At 46.4% G+C, this 21,201-nt stretch overlaps 1 protein-coding gene and 1 non-coding gene across 2 annotated transcripts in view; both read left to right on the top strand.

The window, feature by feature from the left end:
• The window catches only part of LOC140189166 (uncharacterized), a 751,862-nt gene that overhangs the window by 202,919 nt on the left and 527,742 nt on the right, over positions 1–21,201 (top strand). The window lies entirely within an intron of this gene.
• trnam-cau (transfer RNA methionine (anticodon CAU)) lies at positions 2,748–2,819 on the top strand. Its single transcript has one exon. It is a non-coding gene; the product is annotated as a tRNA-Met (tRNA).

Genomic DNA, 21,201 nt, shown 5'->3' with positions numbered 1-21,201 from the left:
TTGCCTTCAACCTCGATCTGGAAACTCCTGCGACGACACTGGTGCCAAGCTGCATCGGCCCTTGCCCTTCCCTTGGACAACATCGGTATCTGTTGTGTGTTTTATTCATTAAAAGTGATAACCACATATATAAAATAGAATACTACCTTTCTTTGCATGCAGTTTGCCATGAAATGAATGGGCAGAAGATGGAATATGAAATCAATACAAACTCTCATTTGGCACCAGTATATCTAACGTTTGTCTTGCAACCATTATATGTTGCGGTGGTTCCTTCGGACACCAGCTCCTCTCTGCCCTCTGGTGGCAGGTGACTCGAACACAAGCCCCAGCTCCTCTATGCCGTCTGCTGGCAGATGGATGTAACACAAGACACAGCCCCTCCGCATCACACTCTCCACCATGCCCTCTGTGGCAAGTGGATGATTTATTGACCCCACTGACTCTCTTTGTGTCATTTTCCGACCAAGGTGTCTGGATGTTTCGTTCACGTCATCGTGCAAGATAAACAAACCCACAACCTGACATCCTCACGACACGGTTGACGGCATTCCAGACTGCAGGGAACAATGTTTATTTGGGTAGTTGATGGTCATTCCGTTTCAGTCTGCAAGAATGTGACAAGTGGTTTCCTATTTAAATATTTTCTCTTTAATTTGGCTCGGATGCGAATTTCCAAAAATGTTCTGTTTCTATTCAGGACTAATGTGCTGTCTTGTGTTTGGTGAAATATTTAATTCTTCCGCCTTTACATCGGCCTCTTAAACTGATACACTGATTTTATATTTTAAAAAAAAACTATTGTATTTCTTTGCCTTAAACTCCTTAAATTTCACAAGGCAATGGTGCGGGACCGTCAGACAGTCACGTCTGCTTTACTCCCTGACGCAGCTCCCCACAATGAGAATAAATCGAGGAGAGGTCACGCATATCTTCATATACAAAAGGGATCAATGGGGATGCCTAGTGATCGAGAAGAGAAACTGAGGTTAGGTGAGCGACCAGGATCGAAATGAATGGCGGAAATGGCTCGAAAAGCCGAATAGCCTATTCCGACTTCTATTGTCTAGCTTCCAACATCCAACCTTTGCGATCAGAATCTCAGACAGAAGATAGCATCGTTCATGTGACAGTGGTGACGTGGCTCAGTGGAGGAGCGCATGTGTGAAGTCCAGGGTTCAAACCCCCCATTTCCACATTGTTGTTTGTGAAGTTTGAAATCTGGGCGGAAAATCCCAGATGAAGACATTTCTCGCACTATGGTTGGCCTTTCATTGCCGTCGGAAAGGCGCCACGATAACCCTGTAACCCGTGGGATAGTTAAGAATGGTTCCTTGCTGCATATCAGTCTTCGGTAGGGAAATTCTAAAAACACCCCCACTTTTAAGGAAGGGACGAAAGCTCGGTCGTGGTGTTCTGAACATTAGAGCAACAACTACACCTCTCATTGAAACCTACTGAATGATGAAGAACCAAGATTATGTGGACGTGGAGAGGATGATTCCAATGGTGGGGGTGTCCAGAACTGGAGGGAACAGCCTCAAAATTGAGGGTGGACCTTTTAGACTGAGGTAAGGAGGATTTTGCTTTTAGCCAGAGAGTAAGAAATCTGTGGAATGCGCAGGCAAGTGTATGGGGTTGAATGGGATCCGGGATCAGCCAGGATGGAATGGCGGAGCAGACTCGATGAGCTGAACGACTGATTTCTGCTCCTATGTCTTATGGTCTTATAGTCTAACTAAATCCCGATGAAGGGATGGTTTGAGGTCTGTGATTGTGATGCGGAAACCAAGTCAGCATCTAAACCCGCGAGTTCCGTTCACAGGGAGACGAGCTGAACTTCTGGTTAAACTTGGAAATCCAACATTCATTCAATGATCAGGACAGGATTAGAACTTCAATGGGACGTCGGGATTGAACGTCGTGATTCCCGAGTGTGGCTCAAAATGTCGTTATTTATAAAAAAAAACACAAGAGTGATGAATTGTCCATGTTAATATTTAAATAAGATAAACCACATTCACTGGCAAACATCGGGAACGAGGTGCAAGATGGGGTAAAGCATAAACGACATGGAGAGAATAACAGGGTGGTCCAGAAAGTAAGGAAGACAGAAACGAAAATGGAGACAGAATTAAGGACAGAAAGTGAAGTAAATGGGTAGGAATAAGGGGGAAATATGGAATTGATGCAACATGGACAAACACAGAGGGAGACCCAGACATATACAGACGTAGACACAGACCCAGTCATATACAGACACAGACACAGACCCAGACATGTACAGACACAGACACAGACCCAATCATGTACAGATACAGACAAGACCTAAACATATACAGGCACAGACACAGACAAAAACAGAAACAGACACAGACATACAGACACAAACCCAAACATGTACAGACATAGACAAGACAAAGACATATACAGGCACCGACACATAGACAGAAACGGACAGAGACAGAGATGCAGACATCATACAGACATAGACATACAGACACAAACCCAGACATGTACAGACATAGACAAGACAAAGACAGATACAGGCACCGACACAAACATAGACAGACACAGACACAGACACAGACTGAAATATAGACCCAGACATATACAGATACGCAAAAACACACACCCATGCCAACACACACAAACGCAAACACACACAGAATGATACGCGCGCATACACAAACAAACGCAAGAGGTTGCACATCATTCATGGGAGAACAATGCTATTTTTTTTCCATAGCAGAGTGGCGCAGCGGAAGCGTGCTGGGCCCATAACCCAGAGGTCGATGGATCGAAACCATCCTCTGCTATCTCAACTGCTAACAACAACAATTTTTTGTCAGTGCGCTTTAAAACACGACGGCCATCCCATCATTGGTAGATGCAAGGAAATCCATTGGTTTTCGGCTGGACTGTACTTTTATATGTTATCTTTTTTAATTTTTGCGGAGGGTTCTGTTTGGTTGGAAAGATTAACCGATTGTGTATTGAGGTATCTTAATGTCATCTATTCTCTGCAGAATAAGCCCGTGTCTTGTATAAAAACAGAAAAATGCTGAAAACACGCAATGGGTAGGCAACATTTGCAGAAAGAAGAGATTTGATGTTGCCGGTGGATGCCCGTTCGTCATAACTGGAAAAGAGAGAAAATGAACAACACAAACAAAATGCTGGAGGGACTCAGCAGGCCAGGTGACATCTATGGAAAAGTACACTCAACGTTTCCGCCCGAGACCCTTCATCAGGACTGGAGAAAAAGATGAGAAAACCTTGCAGAGGAGTCTCTCTCTCTCTCTCTCTCTCTCTCTCTCTCTCTCTCTCTCTCTCTCTCTATCTATCTATCTATCTCACTCTCTCTTTGTCTCTCTCTATTTCTCTCTCTCCCTCTCTCTCTCTTTCTCTTTCTCTCTCGATTTTAAAACCTCTATTTCTCTCTCCCTCTCTCTCTCTCTCTCTCTCTCTCTCGCTCCCCCTCCCCCCTCCTCTCTATCCCTCCCCCCCCCCTCCCGCTTTCTCTCTCGCTTTTCTGGATTTTACAATCGTTCCCTGCATCGATTACTCAGACAATAAATCCTGTTGGGGAATGCTCTTCATCCCAATGCACAATCAGGCACAAATTGGAGCGTGTCCTCTGGCCAGTGCCCGACAAAGAAGCAGCTGAATCGGACAGGATTCCTGAGTCCTCTCCGGTCGCAGAGGAAGAAATGTAAAATGTCTGAAAAATACCGGTTTCGCAGTCCCCGAACAAATATCGGTTTGACCCCATGAGACCTCTTGTGTTCGGACATCTGAATGACAGGTTTACTTTCGCGCTGGTTTCTCGTCACTGGTTAGTAAACCCGTCTGTCACGGACATGAAGTTCTATTTCTCTAACTTTCGGTAATGTTCCATGCCTCCTTTACCATTTCCTATTTTCTTTTCCATCTCTCATTATTTTCCTACCTGCTCATCACCTCCCACTGGTGTTCCTCCCCATTTTCTCTCTTCCGTGGCTTTCTGTCCTCTCCTACTAGATTCCCCCTCTCTAGCCCTGTATCTCATACACCAATCAACTTCCCAGCTCTTTACTTCACCGGCCCCTCTCACAGTTTCACCTTTCACCCTTGTGTCTCTTCCCCCTCTCCCACCTTCTAACTCTGACTCCTTGTCTTCTTTTCTCCATTCCTGATGAAGTGTCTCGGCCCGAAACATCGACTATACTCTTTTCCATGGATGCTGCCTGGCCTGCTGAGTCCCTCCAGCATTTTGTGTGTGTTGTCCAGATACAGGTGACGATCTCAACAGGCTTGCAGGTGAAGTTTTACTTCTCCTGGACGGACGATTTGTGTTTCTGAATGATGGTGTAGGGGTAGGTGTAGCTCATGTTCCGATTACAGGGATAAGTGTCAGCAGTGAGATCAGTGGGGAGGGATGAATGGACAAGGGAATCACAGAGAGAGTGATCCCGGCTGAAAGTGGAGAGTGGGGTGGGGCAAGGATGTGTTTAGTGCTAGAATTCCTTTGAAGATGGTTGGTTTATGTAAAATGTTGCCCTGGAAAGGGACACACGGGGGTGATACGTAAGAACAAGGGGAACTGTAACCCTGTTATGGCAGTGAGAAGATGTCTGAGAAATGGAGGCATGTATGAGGGTGAGAGTAGCAGCAATGAGACAGGAAGGGAAATGCCGTTCGCTGAAGAAGGAAGACACCGCTGATAATCTGACAAGGAAACCTTCACCCTGGGAACAGATGTGGTGGAGGCGAATAAAAGGGACGGCATTTGTACAGTAGGCAGGGTGGGAAGAGGAATAGTCAAGATAGCTGTGAGAGTCAGTAGGTTTATAGGAAGATATCACTAGATAATCTGTCTCCAGAGATGGAGACAAAACTATTGAGAAATCAGAGACAGGTGTCAAACATGTGGAAGTGAATTTAAGGGCACGTGAAAAGTTGGAGTCAAAGTTGATGATTTTTTTTTGAGCTCAGCATGGGCGCATGAAGCAGCACCAGTGACACAGAAAGAGTTGAGAATGGACACTCAGGAAAGGATGCCGAAGACCTTCACCAGGATGCTCCACAGATTAGAGAATAGGAGGTCTGAGGAAAGTTTGAACAAACTTGTGTTCTCCCTGGGACCTCAGAAGCTGAGCGGAAACCCGATGGAGGTGTTTAAAATCATGAGAGGGTAGTCAGAATCTTTTCCCCATGGTAGAAATGCCAATAGGAGAGGACATGTTTCTGATAGCAATGGAAGCAGAGAGTTGCTGGAGATTGCGAAGCTTTTAGATGAACATGTGAATATGAAGTGACTGGATGATAAACAGAAGGATGGCATTTAATATGAATTGGCATCAAAATTAGTACAATATCATGGGCCGAATAGCCTTTCCAGTGCTAGACCTGCTTGTTTGTTCCATATTCCAAGAAAAGGAACATTAAACGTCATGAGTGAGATTAAGAAAATTCAATGGTATTTTACAGACTGTTAAAACAGGAAGTTTGCAGTGGAGAATGTAGGAGCTCTCAAAAATAAACGAGGGAATTTCTGCCAGAAGCCAAAGTATGTGAGTAAAATACTAAATAAGTACTTTGCATCTTTATATTGGTAGATGAAATTTAATGCAGACAATTGTGACGTGTTGTACATACATTTCGCAACACGGTATTCCATCTGCCACATTTTGTCCATTCTTCTAATTTGTCTAATTCCCACTACAATCACATTGCTTCCTCAGCACTATCAAACCCCTCCACCTATCTTCATGTCATCCGTAAACAGAGCCATCAATTCCATTATCTAAATCATTGACGCACAATGTGAAAAGCAGCAGTCTCAAACTGACCTCTGAAGAACACCACTAGCTCACTAGCAGCCAACCAGAAAAGGTACGTTCTATTTCTTCATTGCCCCCTGCCTGTCAGCCATTCCTCTATCCATGCCAGTATCTTTCCTGTAATGCCATAGGGCGTTATCTTGTTAAGCAGTTCCATGTGTGGCACCTTATCAAACGCCTTCTGAAATTCCAAGTAAATGACATCCACTGCCTTTCGTTTGTCTATTTTGCTTGTTACTTTCTCGAAGAACTCTGACAGATTTGTTAGACAAGATTTCCCCATGAAGACTTTGACTTGTTTTATCATTAGTCTCCAAGTACCTTGAACCCGCATCCTTAATAATAGACTCCAACACTTTCCCAAGTACAGACATTCGGCTAACTGGCCTATGCTTTCCTTTCTTTTCCCTTCCTCCCTTCTTAAAGAGTGGAGTGACATTCCCAATGTTCCAGTCCTCCAGAACCATGCCAGAGTCAAGCGATTCTTGAAAGATCATTGCCAATGCATCCATTATCTCCTGAACAACCTCTCTCAGGACTCTGGGATGTAGTCCATCTGACCCAGGTGATTTATCCACCTTAATGCTTTTGGGTCTGCCTAGCACTTTTTCCATTGTAATAACAAAGGCACTCACACCTATTCCCAGACAGTCACAGATTCTAGCACACTGCTAGTGTCTTCCGCAATGAAGAAACAAGAAAAGTACTCATGAAATTCATCTGCTATTATGTTTGTCCCCATCACTACCGCACCAGCATAATTTTCCTGTGGTTCAATATCAACTTTCACCACTCTTTTACTTTTTAGTTAACGGGAAAAAAACGGGACAAATTACTTATAGAACGATCATATCACCATCGGTCCATCATTCTGCAGGAGACACAGGTACTGACTGTCTGCAGTGGTGTATGACGTCGAATGACGTCCCGAGCTGCTCTCCGACTGGTCACTCTGATGCAGTTCATATTCTGTCCAGTTGATGTCGCCATCCTCCGACAGACCGGAGAACACAACACCCAGTGAATAATCACCCGGAATCGGACTGAAGTGGGAGTGATCCCTTCAAAATTCGAAGAGTTACACATCGTTTTCTGCCTATCGCATTTTAAAAGCAGAAATAAAATATAAATATGATTATTACTGAACTTTCCAACAACAGGGAATTGGGCTGTAATGAGAGAACTTCCTTTGGCTAATCTTCGAGCGCAGTAGGTGACTGAATCACTGGAGAAACCTGAGACACTTCTGGGGGAAGGACACGAGTGAAAGGGTCCAGTATTGCAGTCAACACACATCAAAAAAATCCTATTTACCCTTTTGTAATCTTATATATAGATGACAGAGTTAAATGCCACGGGATGTTCCTCGTTAGTATGGTGGCTAGTATCCCCACCTGTCACGCGAGAGACCGGGGTTCAATTCCCCGACGGGGAGAACCTCATTTTACTGCATTAGTATTCAAGAGGAATAATGAATTTTAAAAAGTAAATGCGGACAAGGAATTCGGTTTTGAAGTGATCATTTCTCTGGATATTGGAAAGGTGGAATATCCCGGCTTCTGTAAGCTCGAGAATGTAGATCCGAGAAGAGAGCGACGTTGTGTTCAACCTCTTTCCTCAAATATTATCCGAGAGTCTGTATCTCAGCAGCATTCGTTGTTACACTCAGTGACGGAGTCCATCACTCCGAACACATTTAAACCAATACTGTTGCTGTCAGATATCAACTCCCACATGGTCCCACCTCCTTAGTAAAGGAACTGACCAATATCAGTCCTGATGTAAAGTCTCGGTCCGAAACGTCGACCGTTTACTCTTTCCCATCTATGCTTCTTGGCCTGCTGAGTTGTTTCAGCATTTTGTGTGTGTTGCTTGGATTTCCAGAATCTGCAGATTTCTGTGGTTTGTGACCAATATTCCGAGAGCTGGTCATCTGCATCCTCACCTTGTTTTGGTATGCAAAAGGGGAAGCCGGCCCTTTAACGACCTTTCTTGCCGAGGTTGACTGCACACTATCTGTAAACTTTCCTTTGCCAAGGCGCTACATGAACTTGACTTGCTGTAACTTCCAGACTCCCCACTTCCCTTCCCTCGTCAATGACAACACGGATTGTGGCTGCAGTTGACTTGCACTGAGAATTCCGCTCTCCTCAGTGATGCTGTCATGGACTATCTGAAGAAGAGGCCTGTTGAACTATAATGGAGGCAGCTGTCATTTGCACCATTACTCCACAGAGCGCTCTCAGGCAGAACATTAGAACAAATGTCAAAACCAGCAAGAAAATAACCCTTGCCCACTGTACACTCGAGTTGCACAAACTTCCGAGCAGGGAGTGAAGCTAATAAAAAAGGCTTCCAAAGGTGATGACAGAGTGGCATGTCTCTCCTGCCCAAACTTCTTAACCTTAATTGCTTCCAACGGGATCTTCATGGCTAAAGTCGGTGATGTTCTCAGATATAGCAAGGATGTTTGTGCATCATTCCAGCCAATGATGGCACAACTACCTCCCCTCTCAGCCAACAGAAAGTTTAATTCTGGTCAGTTTTGAAAGGCCACATTGCAGCTTGCTGTCATTTTGTTAGAAATGTCATTGGTGACCAGAGTTGTATCATGTAGCACTATAGCAGTGTCGTTAGCCAATTACTGCAACACTGGGGTCATACCGCTGCTCTCTTGAGTCTGTCTGGTAGGTGTCCAGGACAGGAACACTACAATCTACTGACACTGATCGCTCTCCTTTCTCCTTCAATGCTGTCAGGTGTTACATATTTGCTGCCACATACACCAAAGAACAATAACAGCTTGACAGCTCTTGTTAAGACCAAATATCCCATTTAAAGGCAAAGGGATACCCTTGGCAAACAACAGTAGGCCTGCCAGCCAATACTGTAAATGCCATTAACAGAAGTTGCAGGATCACTGGTGACATCGGCATTACACGTACCATAAACTAAATCTGATCTCATTACTCAGTAGTTGAGTAACAGACTTCACCCTCATCCGCATGAAGCAGCTTCAGAGCTGAGGATTCCTGCAGTCCATGACGAGAAGTTTATTGCCATCGTTCAAAGCAGTTCCATTGGCAAGTGTGATTTCTCTGGGCAGTGCGGTCCAGTGCTCCCTTCACAGCTCTAATCTTCTTATCAGAGTGGTAAACAGAATCAAACTCAGTACAATTGAGGGGTGGACTTTCTTGTAATTGTGCCTGGGGGAGGCAGGGGTACAGCGGGTTATAGACATTACTTGCTCCTCAGACTCTGCTACCGGTTGTTTCTTGTTAAACACTGAGGTAGACTGGTCTTTCTGTCCCTTTACATTCTCTAACATTAGTTTATATTTTTTGCTCTTACTGCGACAATCATATAACTTTATTTTTGCATTTCACTCTTCCAGTAAACAGTGACAGGACATCTGCTAGCTTTCTCCCATTTTTCTCCTTATATCTGTACTTCTGCAGGCACTCGCTTCTTCCATTCCACCCACTTCTCAACATATTTCCTACTTTCTGCTCCATAACGTGCCAATACACACGCCACCGGAGTCCTCCTGATGTCCAGGACAGGGACTGTCACGTGATCATCCACACACGCAATCCAGGCACTCACTCATACTTCAGAATTCACTTTCTCACTCTGTCGCTTCTTTCATAATCATGGAATCGAATCCACCCCGAGGCGTTCTCTATCCATCATGCACCAATGGGATTCAATCCAACATGAGGCATCCTCTTTTCCCATCGACTCAAGGGATCCAGCCCGGCCCGAGGCAGCTACTGTTTCCATCTGTTCACTCACCTGATTCAAGCCCATCTAATGCCCCTGTTTTACTGTTGCAGCTTTCCCACATTTGACAAAGGTGATCGACTACTCCACACAGGAGGAATTCTGTGTGAGGACTGATCAGCTACGGGGACTGAATTCCTTTTCACTGTGCAATAAAGTCAAGGGTTCGGTATCGCGGAGGAAACTCCATGTATCCACCATCACCCATTAGCTGTAATCTGCAAACTCGCACTAGTTCTTCAATTTAACATTAGTTACATTAGTCACAAAGAGAACAACATGGCCTCTGAACCAAACTGTTCGCAAGTTTGAACAAAGAAATAGCACTTTTTACAGAGTTGTTTATTCGGAGACTGATAATCACCAAATGGTAATTTTGCAAACAAGAGGAATCTTTCCCCCTTCCTCCACCCTCAATCTTCGCTTTCCGCAGCGATTGCTGCCGATGCGACTCCCTTGTCCACTTGACGCTCCCTACTGATCCCCCTCCTGGTGCTTATCCTTGTAAAGGTAATAAATGTCACTTGTGCCCCTACACCACCTCCCTCACTACCACTCATTGCCCCAAGCAATCTGAGGCGACTCTTTCACCCGCAAGTATGTTGATGTCGCCTACCGTATCCAGTGGTCATGATGGGGTATCCTGTATATCAGAGAAACTTGACGTAGATTGGAATACCGTCTCGTCAAGGATCTTCGCTCCATCCGGCATAAAAAGTGGGATCTCCCGGTGGTCACTCATTTCAATTTTTCCTTCTATTCCCATTCCGACATGTCAGACCATCGCCTCCTCTATTACTGCCATGAGTCCACACTCAGGTTGGAGGAGCAACACCACATAGTCCGTGTGGGTAGGCTTCAGCCTGATGGCATGAACATCGATTTCCCAAACTTCTGGTATTTGCCCTCTCCTCTCCATCACCATTCCCCATTCTCCACTCCTGTTCCCTCTCTTACCTTATCTCCTTACTAATCCCTTACCTTTTCTTTCATGGTTTTCTATCCATTACTATCACCGCCCCCCCCATCCCTTTATCTCTTTTACCAATCAATTTTCCAGCTCTTTACTTTACCTCTTTTCCATAGATGCTGCCTGGCCTGATGAGTTCCTCCAGTATTTTATGTGCGTTACTTTGGATTTCCAGCATCTACAGATTTCCTCGTGTTTGCAATGGAACCTGTTTTTGTTCAAATTCCTTGTGTCCTTGTTTAGTCAGCATTCAAACTAAAATAATACAGTATTGATAGCCAAACGAATCTGCACATTAAAGACAATGACAATTCAGAATTAGTAAAGGAAATATTACACTATAATCTGTCATTTGCCATAATTGTCATTATCTTGTCTTGGTATGTAAGTGAATCCAGTCCCCTTCTGTGAAAGGGAAGCTCTGCTTTTCAAAGACCTTTCTTGCCGAGGTTGACTGCACACTATCTGAAAACTATCCTTACCTGAGCAATAACGTAACTCTTGCCTTGTTGCAAATTGCACTGGTTCACCCACTGAAATGTCCGTCACTTGGCTCATTTCCGGGAACGGGATACAGTGCATAACCTCCCCCCTACTTGTACCACGCACAAACTGCTTAAAGAAACCCCTTTAGACATGGCTAACAAATACTGCCCCATCGAATCTTTTGCTCCATGAGAGTCCCCAGTCAATGTCGGGGCGGTTCAAAGTTCAAGAGTTCCAGGTACATTTATTATCAAAGTATGTATACATTATGCAGCCTCGAGATTCCTCTCCTAACAAGCAGCCACAAAAACAAAGAAGCCCCCTCCCAAATCGTATAAAAAGGAAGACCATCGAGCACCCAACGTGCAGGGAAGAAACAAACGCAAGCAAACAACATTCTGAACTGAATTCCGCTAGCGAGCCCATAGGTCAACGCGGAGCCGAGTGAACTTTGTGGAACAGTGATATGAGGGGCTCAGGTCTTGGCACCCGGATTTTTTCAGTATGCTCCGGCACCTAAATCGATGGCCGAACGTCGGGTCTAATCGCCTCGATACGCTCTGGCGCCTGAACCTCGTCGGGTCGATCTGATCCCCGATTCGGCACGGCGATTAAGTCTCCGTCCAAACATTGAGTTCAGTCGAATCGGTTTGCGCTGGTGCCCGATCGTCGCCACCTCCTTTCGGCCATCGGCGCGGCGCTGAAATTGATCGAACCTTGAGTCCGCCTCGCTCTTGGCGACCGGTCCGTCTCCTGACCTCGCCTCGGTTCTGCCGCTGCGAATTACCTTAAAGACCTAAGGGAAGTTACAGATTATTACTTCCAGTGATCGTTAGCCAGAAAAAGCTGAATTAAAAAGATGTATTTCGTGTTTCATTAGACACCAGCCAGAAATCGCTTAATTCAACAACACCATCTTAAACCCGTTCCGAATCAACACCCACAGTGATTCTCCTGAAGTCACCCATAGTGATAACACTGTGACTGACGGAGATGAGGCTGTATAACATAAACTCATCAGATTAATTGCCGTCCTTAATTTTGCAGACTCACTCTTAATGCTTCTCACATTCAACTGAACACAACTCAATCCAGGTGTGCTGTCGTTTATATTCCTGAGCTCCTGCCCATCCATCCATACAGTGTTACTGTGCATGACATCTCACTTAGATTCAATCCCTCCATTCAGTGACTGGTGTTCTGGTTCACATCCCCCTGTCGATCTCGTTTCAACCCTCCCGGGGAGCAGTAATGAACTTTATGATACTGACCCCACCCCACCTCCAGTGAAGGTGCAAACTATCCCTCTTGTACAATTCATCCCTGCACCAGGAGAAGCCCCAGTGACAGGGTAAATGCAAGCAGACTTTTCCCTCGGAGGCTGGATGGGACTCCAACTGGAGATCATGGGTTAAGGCTGGTTGGTGATAAAGTTTAATGAGAACACAAAGGGAAAGTTCTTCACTCAGATGGGGATGTTGGAATGAGCTGCCAACACGTGATGCATGCAAGTTTAATGTCAACTTTTAGAGAAGTTTCGATCGCTACATGGATGTTATGGAATGAAGGGATATGTTCCCAGTGAATGTCGATGGAAGTGGGCAGTGTAAGTGATTTGGCACAGACTAGGTGGACCGAATGGCCTGTTTTTCTGCTATACTTTTTTATGGCGCTATGAATCTATGATCCAGAATGCTGAAACCTGCCCCTGCACCTGCTCCTCCGTCACACATTCATCTGCTCTAACTTTCTGTTCCTACCTCCACTACCACACGGTACCGGGAGTAAGCCGGAGATTACAACCCTTCAGGTCCTGCTCTTTAACTTCTTCCCTGACTCTCTATATTCACAGTACAGAGCATCAGCTCTTTTCTACCTGTCCATTGGTACCGACGTGAGTCACCACCTCCGGCTGAATGAACACTGACCCCCTTGCGAGATTTCTACAGCTGCTCGGAGACGTCCCTGACCCTGGCACCAGAGAGGGGACACTCCGGTTTACGATGGCGCTGGTGAAGCACAGCGATCACTTGTCGGTATCAAACAAAACCAATAACTAGTTTATTAATCTCAGATTTTCAGGTAAACGATCACTGCAATCAATAGGCTGTTGCTTGCCATTCGGAGTTGAGCTTTTCAACCGCCTATTCGAACTGAAATTTTGCAGTGTGAACTGTAGTTTTGAAGATGCAGAACGGTTGTTCATAGGGAGCGAATCGAGGCGACGGGGCCCGGGCCGGAGAGTGGGGAATGAGACAATGTTTGGCCACTCCTGGGGCAGACTTGGAGGTGATTCGATGTGACAGAACTGAGGAGAGACAAGCGGCCGCAATGCAGAGTAGAGGTGGCGGGGCCTGGGAGCTAGAAAACACCTGAGTGATTGATCTAAGTGCCAGGTCAGCGTGTTGAGGCCGGAGCAAGGGATGGGCCGGTTCAGCTGGCTGCTCAGCGAGGTTCACTCGTCTCTCCACTGAACTGAGGCTCTGGCTGCAACTAACGGGCTACTGCAGCGGCTGCAGTGATCACTGGCCTCACAACCCTTGACTCACTCTCTCACTCTCGTGAACATCATTATCTGCTGGCCTTTATTGTTTACACGATTTGTTTTTATTTTCCTGCACATTGGGTGTTTGATGGTCTTTTTTCAGCTCCTCAGCTTCTCCTTTCTGAGGAAAACAAAGCCAACCCATCCAGTCTCACCTCATCACGGAAAGGCCACATGCCAGACAACATCCTGATGAATCTGCTCTACACTGTCAGGGAGGTTCATTGCTGCACCCTGGGATTGGCGGGGGGATGGGGACCAGAGCACCAGGTCACAGATTACAGTGCAATCATGTTCGTCCGGCAGTGTGTCCACCAGAACTGCAGACAGTCCTCCAGCGGTGTGGGAAACCGAATATTATCAAGCTGCTAGCTGATACCTCTTTGTTAATCTTATATCTCTTTATTTTTAATCATTAAGTGCCACACCACCCACTACACTTACTGATCTTTCCCGATGTAATTAAAAATTTCAGCGAGAAATCAACTAATACAGTATTACAAATCTCGGCATTAACATTGTCCTGATGAGGGTTCGACCCAAATTAGCGTCTATTTCTTACCTCCCACCGACAGTCCTGTAGAACAGTGTATATGTCTGTTTAATTTTATATCCCGCTCTTTGCTTCCCTTTGTAAGTATTTGCTATTTTCCTTTCCCTAGGCCCGGTGTGGAGATGAGGCTTCCCACCGTCCCCCTCCCCCCCACCGGTCGAGCCTTTTTCATGATTTACCTGTAATATTTGCAGGATTCCCATTAGCTGCTCTGATTGACAATTTATTCTGCCCCCCTCCCCTCCGAGGCTGGCACCTAAGCGTCACGTGATACCCAGCGATTAACGAGATGCCTCCGCTCCCTCTGCCAAAACACCCAGGATCTCTCAGTAGCCACCCACTTCAACTCTGCTTCCCACTCCCATTCAGATATGTCCGTACATGGCCTCCTCTACTGCCATGATGAGGCAAAACTCAGGTTGGAGGAGCAACACCTCATATACAGTCTAGGTAGTCTCCAGCCCCTTGGTATGAACATAGAATTCTCCATCTTCCGGTAATTCCCTCCCCCTCCTTTCCCCTATCCCTATGTCACTCTGCCCCTCCCTCAGTTGTCTATCACCTCCCTTATGGTTCCGCCTCCTTCTACTACCCATTGTGTTTTCCCCTATTCCTCCTTCACCTTTCCTGCCTATCACCTCCCTGCCTCCCCTCCGCCACCCCTTTATCTTTCCCCTTACTGGTTTTTCTCCTGGAACCTACCAGCCTTCTCCTTCCCACCCTCCACCCACCTTCTTTATGGGGCCTCTGCCCCTTCCCTCTACAGTCCTGACGAAGGGTTCCGGCCCGAAACGTCGACCGATCTTTTCCGCGGATGCTGCCCAACCTGCTGAGTTCCTCCAGCGTGTTGTCAGCGATTAACGAGTAGTTTAATAGTGACGTCACAGAGAACGCGCGCTCATCGCGAGACTCGTTTCCTCGGCAACGGGCCTTTGCGGGGGAATGGACGGAGACCGGAGAGGGGCTTTCCGTGTTTTGTAACGGGGGGTCACGCAAGAAGCTTTACTGAATTTTCAGAAATAAAGAGCGTTAGCAAGCAGGGTTATTAGGAATGACAAAAGGGCGGCTTGAGGGAATCTTACTGATCAATGGGGAAGGAATCTGGTCTGACAGTTGTATGCAGAATGCTAAATAAAATGAATGGTGTCAGAAATTATAGCCATTAATAGTGGTGAATGAAAATTTGGCTGCAACAGACAAAGAAAAGGCAGAATGAATGCGAAACGTGTTTGCAAAGATACATAGTCCTGACGAACAACACGCACAAAATGCCTGAGGAACTCAGCAGGCCAGGCAACATCTATGGAAAGGAGTACAGACGACGTTTCGGCCGAGAATTTTCGGCGGTTTGTGGTAGACTGGACTACATAGGGGATGAGTATATTAAGAGACGAGAGCATATGTTGATGGACAATGGGAAGATTCATGAGAATCGAAGCGTTTGAGAGTGCCTTGGATGATGACTTTAAGTTGGATTAATTGACACAATTCAAAGTTGCTGGTGAACGCAGCAGGCCAGGCAGCATCTCTAGGAAGAGGTGCAGTCGACGTTTCAGGTCGAGACCCTTCGTCAGCACTAACTGAAGGAAGATTGAGTAAGGGATTTGAAAGCTGGAGGGGGAGGGGGAGATCCAAAATGATAGGAGAAAACAGGAGGTGGAGGGATGGAGCCAAGAGCTGGACAGGTGATTGGCAAAGGGGGTACGAGAGGATCATGGGACAGGAGGCCCAGGGAGAAAGACAAGGGGGGGGAACCCAGAGGATGGGCCAGGGGTATAGTCAGAGGGACAGAGGGAGAAAAAGGAGAGTGCGAGAAAGAAAGTGTGTATAAAAATAAATAACAGATGGGGTACGAGAGGGAGGTGGGGCCTTAGCGGAAGTTAGAGAAGTCGATGTTCATGCAATCAGGTTGGAGGCTGCCCAGACGGAATATAAGGTGTTGTTCCTCCAACCTGAGTGTGGCTTCATCTTTACAGTAAAGGAGGCCGTGGATGGACATATCAGAAAGGGAATGGGATGTGGAATTAAAATGTCTGGCCACTGGGAGATCCTGCTTTCTCTGTCGGACAGAGCTTAGGTGTTCAGCAAAGCGGTCTCCCAGTCTACGTCGGGTCTCGCCAATATATAGAAGGCCACATCGGGAGCACCGGACGCAGTATATCACCCCAGCCGACTCACAGGTGAAGTGTCGCCTTACCTGGAAGGACTGTTTGGGGCCCTGAATGGTGGTAAGGGAGGAAGTGTAAGGGCATGTGTAGCACTTGTTCCGCTTACAAGGATAAGTGCCAGGAGGGAGATCAGTGGGGATGGTGGGAGTTGGGGGGGGGGAGGAATGGACAAGGGAGTCGCGTAGGGAGCGATCCCTGCGGAAAGCGGGGGGGAAGGGGGGAGGAAAAATGTGCTTAGTGGTGGGATCCCGTTGGAGGTGGCTTTGTTGGCTTTGTGGAACAATCTTTGTTCCGTGCCTATTCTGGTATCTGTCCCCCACTTCTCCTTCGCTACATCGACGACTGCATTGGCGCTGCTTCCTGCACGCATGCTGAGCTCGTTGACCTTATTAACTTTGCCTCCAACTTTCACCCTGCCCTCAAGTTTACCTGGTCCATTTCCGACACCTCCCTCCCATTTCTAGATCTTTCTGTCTCTGTCTCTGGAGACAGCTCATCCACTGATGTCTACTATAAGCCTACTGACTCTCACAGCTATTTGGACTATTCCTCTTCTCACCCTGTCTCTTGCAAAAACGCCATCCTCTTCTCGCAATTCCTCCGTCTCCGCCGCATCTGCTCTCAGGATGAGGCTTTTCATTCTCGGACGAGGGAGATGTCATCCTCTTTTAAAGAAAGGGGCTTCCCTTCCTCCACTATCAACTCTGCTCTCAAACGCTTCTCCCCCATTTCACTTACATCTGCTCTCACTCCATCTTCCCGCCACCCCACTAGGAATAGGGTTCCCCTGGTCCTCACCTACCACCCCACCAGCCTCCGGGTCCAGCATATTATTTTCCGTAACTTCTGCCACCTCCAACGGGATTCCACCACTAAGCACATCTTGCCCTCCACCCCCCCCCCGCTTTCCGCAGGGATCGCTCCCTACGCGACTCCCTTGTCTTCGTCGCCCCCATCCCTCCCCACTGATCTCCCTCCTGGAACTTATCCTTGTAAGCGGAACAAGTGCTACACATGCCTTTACACTAAGCAAGTTATTAACTTTATGCACAGTGTTGCTGGATATGACTGTGGCTCTTCCAGGGTGTTCTATGGATAGTTTATTGTCCTTTAGTGCAGGTTGTTTAATTCATAGAAAGACAACTCATTCAATTTTATATAGGTCGGATGTTCTACAGACCAGTGAACTTTGAATCTGTAATGGAGCGTTCCGGACCACAGCTGGAGATGCATCGGAGTTTAAACAAGGCGAATTGTCCCTTGACCTGCCGGGAGGAAAGAAATGAGCCTTGCAAACTGGACTTGCTCAATAGAGTGAGGACGTCACGTCTGACTAATTCTGTTTTAATGGGTTGTTGGGAATATAGGAGCAGAGCTGATAAATGTTTTCTGCGGATACTTAGAGAAGATGTGTGGGAGTATGGTCTTGGGGATTTGTGGACAAATGGCCTGGCCAGGAGGTCCATCATGGACATTTCCAGATATGAAAATAGATTTGAGATTTCCAGAGGATAAAAAAAAATCTTGTCGGGGTGAGAGGGTGTCTGGTCATTTACGGCATCAGTAGTATTTCCCTTTCGCCTATCTTTACAGATGGTTGTAAAAAAAAAACGGTTAGTTTACCGAGTGTGTTTTTTATCCCCTGGTTTAATGTTGTGGTGGGTAAAGGTTGCCTGCCTATACAGCAGAACTCATGACCATTATCATTAGTCTGCAATAGGTTGAACAAGTTGAGTCAAACAGAATTGTGATCCGCCCAGGCACTGCCTCGGTATTGCAGAGTTTGGAATCGAAATCTTCAAGGAGACCACAACTGCTCTGTTGATGGAAGTGTATTATGATCTGTATGCTCTGAAGTGTGTGGGAAGAAAATAGAATACAGAACACAGAAATTTACTGCGCATTACAGGCCCTTCGGCTCACAATGTTGTGCTGACCATGTAACTTACTGTGGCAACTGCCTAAAAATTTCCTGGTGCATAAACCTCTGTTTTACTGAGCTCCATGTACCTATGTAAGAGGCTCTTAAAAGACTCTATTGGATCCGCCTCTACCACCGCCACCGGCAGTACATTCCACGCACCCACCACTCTCTGTGTGAAAGCTTACCCCTGACATCAATGCCCCGCATCATCGTATACACCACTATCAGGTCACCTCTCATCCTCCGTACTTACGTACTTGCATACTGTTTTTGTTACGTACTTGCACATGTGTGTGTGTCGGGTAATGAGAGGGTAGATGTTACAGCAAAGCAGACACTTACTAAGCCCGAGGCAGATATTCTAGTTCATACGGGAAGGCATGAAGCCAAATGTTGCACTAGGCTGGGAAATAGCAGAAATTGTGGGATAGGAGTTGCAGAGGGAGGTGATATTATAGTTTGTTTCCATCAGGTGGCACCTTCTAGGGAGGAATAGGAGGGAAGATGTGTGGTTTATGAGACTAATGGTCGGACATATGGGTTTGCACACCTCTTTGGAACGTTGGGTAGTGTGGGAATGTGTCGTGTGATTTTTGTAATGTCTCAGAGACGGTGGAACATGTGATCACGATGTGCCACAGATATTCTTTGGAACGTTGGAAGATGTTTAAGCATTTAATGTGTCGAGCTGGGGTGCGGAATTTGCAGGATATGCTGGTACCTCAGGCCGGGCCGGTTAAGTCGTGTAGGAGCCTGGTGAACGTTTTAGTTAAAATAGATTTGTGATGTCGCATCTGATCCCCACCAAGCGTCCCTTCATACTTCATCACAGTAGGTGGCGCTAATGCACCTGGCGGGAGAAAGTAGGAGGAGAGTGAAACAAGTCCGGGACGGCGGCCCCTGCTACCCTGCTGACGTCACCATTGCAGTCAGTCCCTGCGCACTGCTTCAGTGTCCTGGCGCCCCGTCATTGAGAGCCCATTGGGGGCTCCCTCAGCACACGTAGATCCGTGTGACAGGAATAAGTCCCCGGCTCCGCCTTCTCCAGGACAGCTGGGAAACGGCAAACACCTTCGTCTCCGCTGCTGAGGCCCATATGGGGATCTTTGGGTTTGTCATCGAGATATGATGAAAACCTATCCCGCTATAATAGAGCTTTTCTCCGCCCAAATGCCCCATAGATTTCAGGGCGAAAGGTCACCGAGCAAAACGTGGACTCTGTTTCTCCTTTCACAGATGCTGAGTATTTCCAGCAGTTTCTGCTTTTAGTTCAGGATCATTTCTGTTTGCCTGACTCTGGATCACTGCTACTCCTGTCACATGTGAACATAGCAATTGTGGCCGAGTGGTTAAGGCGGTGGATGACAAATCGATTATGTTGTCTCTGCATAGTTTTGAATCCTGACAATTACCTGCCTCTTCATTTTTTGTTTTATATTCTTCGTGACTCTCTGATCCGTCTCACGGACACGGATTGTGAAAGAACCGTTGCAAACACCAATATCTGGTCACCGTTTCTAAACCCAGGAAGAGCCGATTTATTCCAGTTTCTGTCAGTATGTCTCTGTGGCGCAATCGATCAGAGCCTTGCGCCGTTAGCCGGAACGTCAGTGGTCGAGGCCACTCATAGTCTCTGGAAATCCTGCAGCTTTTGTTTTGTTTTGTTTTGTGTGCTCCTATTTTATTTATTGAAAGCGATAACCACATATATCAAATAGAATACTATCACCACTTGCCTTTCTTTGCATGCATTTTGCCATGGAATATGGAACCAATACAAACTCCCATTTGGCATCAAGTATATCTAACGTTTGCCCTGCAACCACATGTTGCGGCGGTTACAATGGACACCAGCTCCTGTGTGCCCTCTGCTGGCAGGTGGCTATAACACAAGACCCGGCTCCTCTCTGCCCTCTGGTGGCAAGTGGCTGATTTATTGACCTCACTGAGTCTCTTGGTGTCATTTTCCGACCCAGGAGTCCGGATGTTTCGTTCACCTCATCGTGCAAGTTAAATAAATTCACAACTTGACATCCTCACGACACGGTTGACGGCATTCCCGACTGCAGGGAACAATATTAATTCGGGTAGTTAATGATTCCGTTTTAGTCTGCAAGAATGTGACAAGTGATTCCGATTTAAATATTCTCTGTTTAATTTGGTGTGGATGCGAATTTCCAAAAGCGTCCGGTTTCAATTCAGGACTAATGTGCAATCTTGTGTTTGGTGAAATATTTTCTTCATCCTCTGTTACGTCGGCCTTTTAAACTAATACTATGTTTTTGAAAGCCTGTTGTTGCTCTTTGACTGAAACTCTTTAAATTTCACAGGTCAGTGGTGTGGGACCGTCAGTCAGTCACGTCTCCTTTTCTCCCTGACGCAGCTTCCCACAATGAGAATAAATCGAGGAGAGGTCAGATATATCTTCATATACAAAAAGGATCAAAGGGCGTACGTAGTGATCAGGAAGAGAAACTGAGGTTAGGTGAGCGACCAGGATCGAAATGAATGGCGGAATTGGCTCGAAGAGTCGAATAGCCTACTCCGACTTCTATTTTCTATCTTTCAACGTCCAACCTTTGTGGTCAGAGTCTCAGACAGAAGAGATCATCGTTCATTTGACACTGGTGACGTAGCTCAGTGGAGAAGCGCATGTGTGAAGTCCAGGGTCCAAACCCCGCATTTTCACATTGTTGTTCGTGAAGTTTGACAACCGGGCGGAAAATCCCAGATAAAGAAATTTCCCGCACTATCGTTGGCCTTTCATTGCCGTCGTTGAGGCGCCACGATAACCCTGTAACCCGTGGGATAGTTAGGAATGGTTCCTTGCTGCATATCAGTCCTCGGTAGGGAAATTCTAAAAACACCCGCACTTTTAGGGAAGGGACGAAAGCTCGGCTGTGATGTTCTGAACATTACAGCAACAACTACAATTCTCATTGAAACC

Source organism: Mobula birostris, chromosome 28 (genome assembly GCF_030028105.1).
Source record: "Mobula birostris isolate sMobBir1 chromosome 28, sMobBir1.hap1, whole genome shotgun sequence".
Lineage (NCBI taxonomy): Eukaryota > Metazoa > Chordata > Chondrichthyes > Myliobatiformes > Myliobatidae > Mobula > Mobula birostris.
The sequence above is the reverse complement of the archived record's forward strand: the minus strand, read 5'-3'. Positions and strand labels throughout refer to the sequence as shown.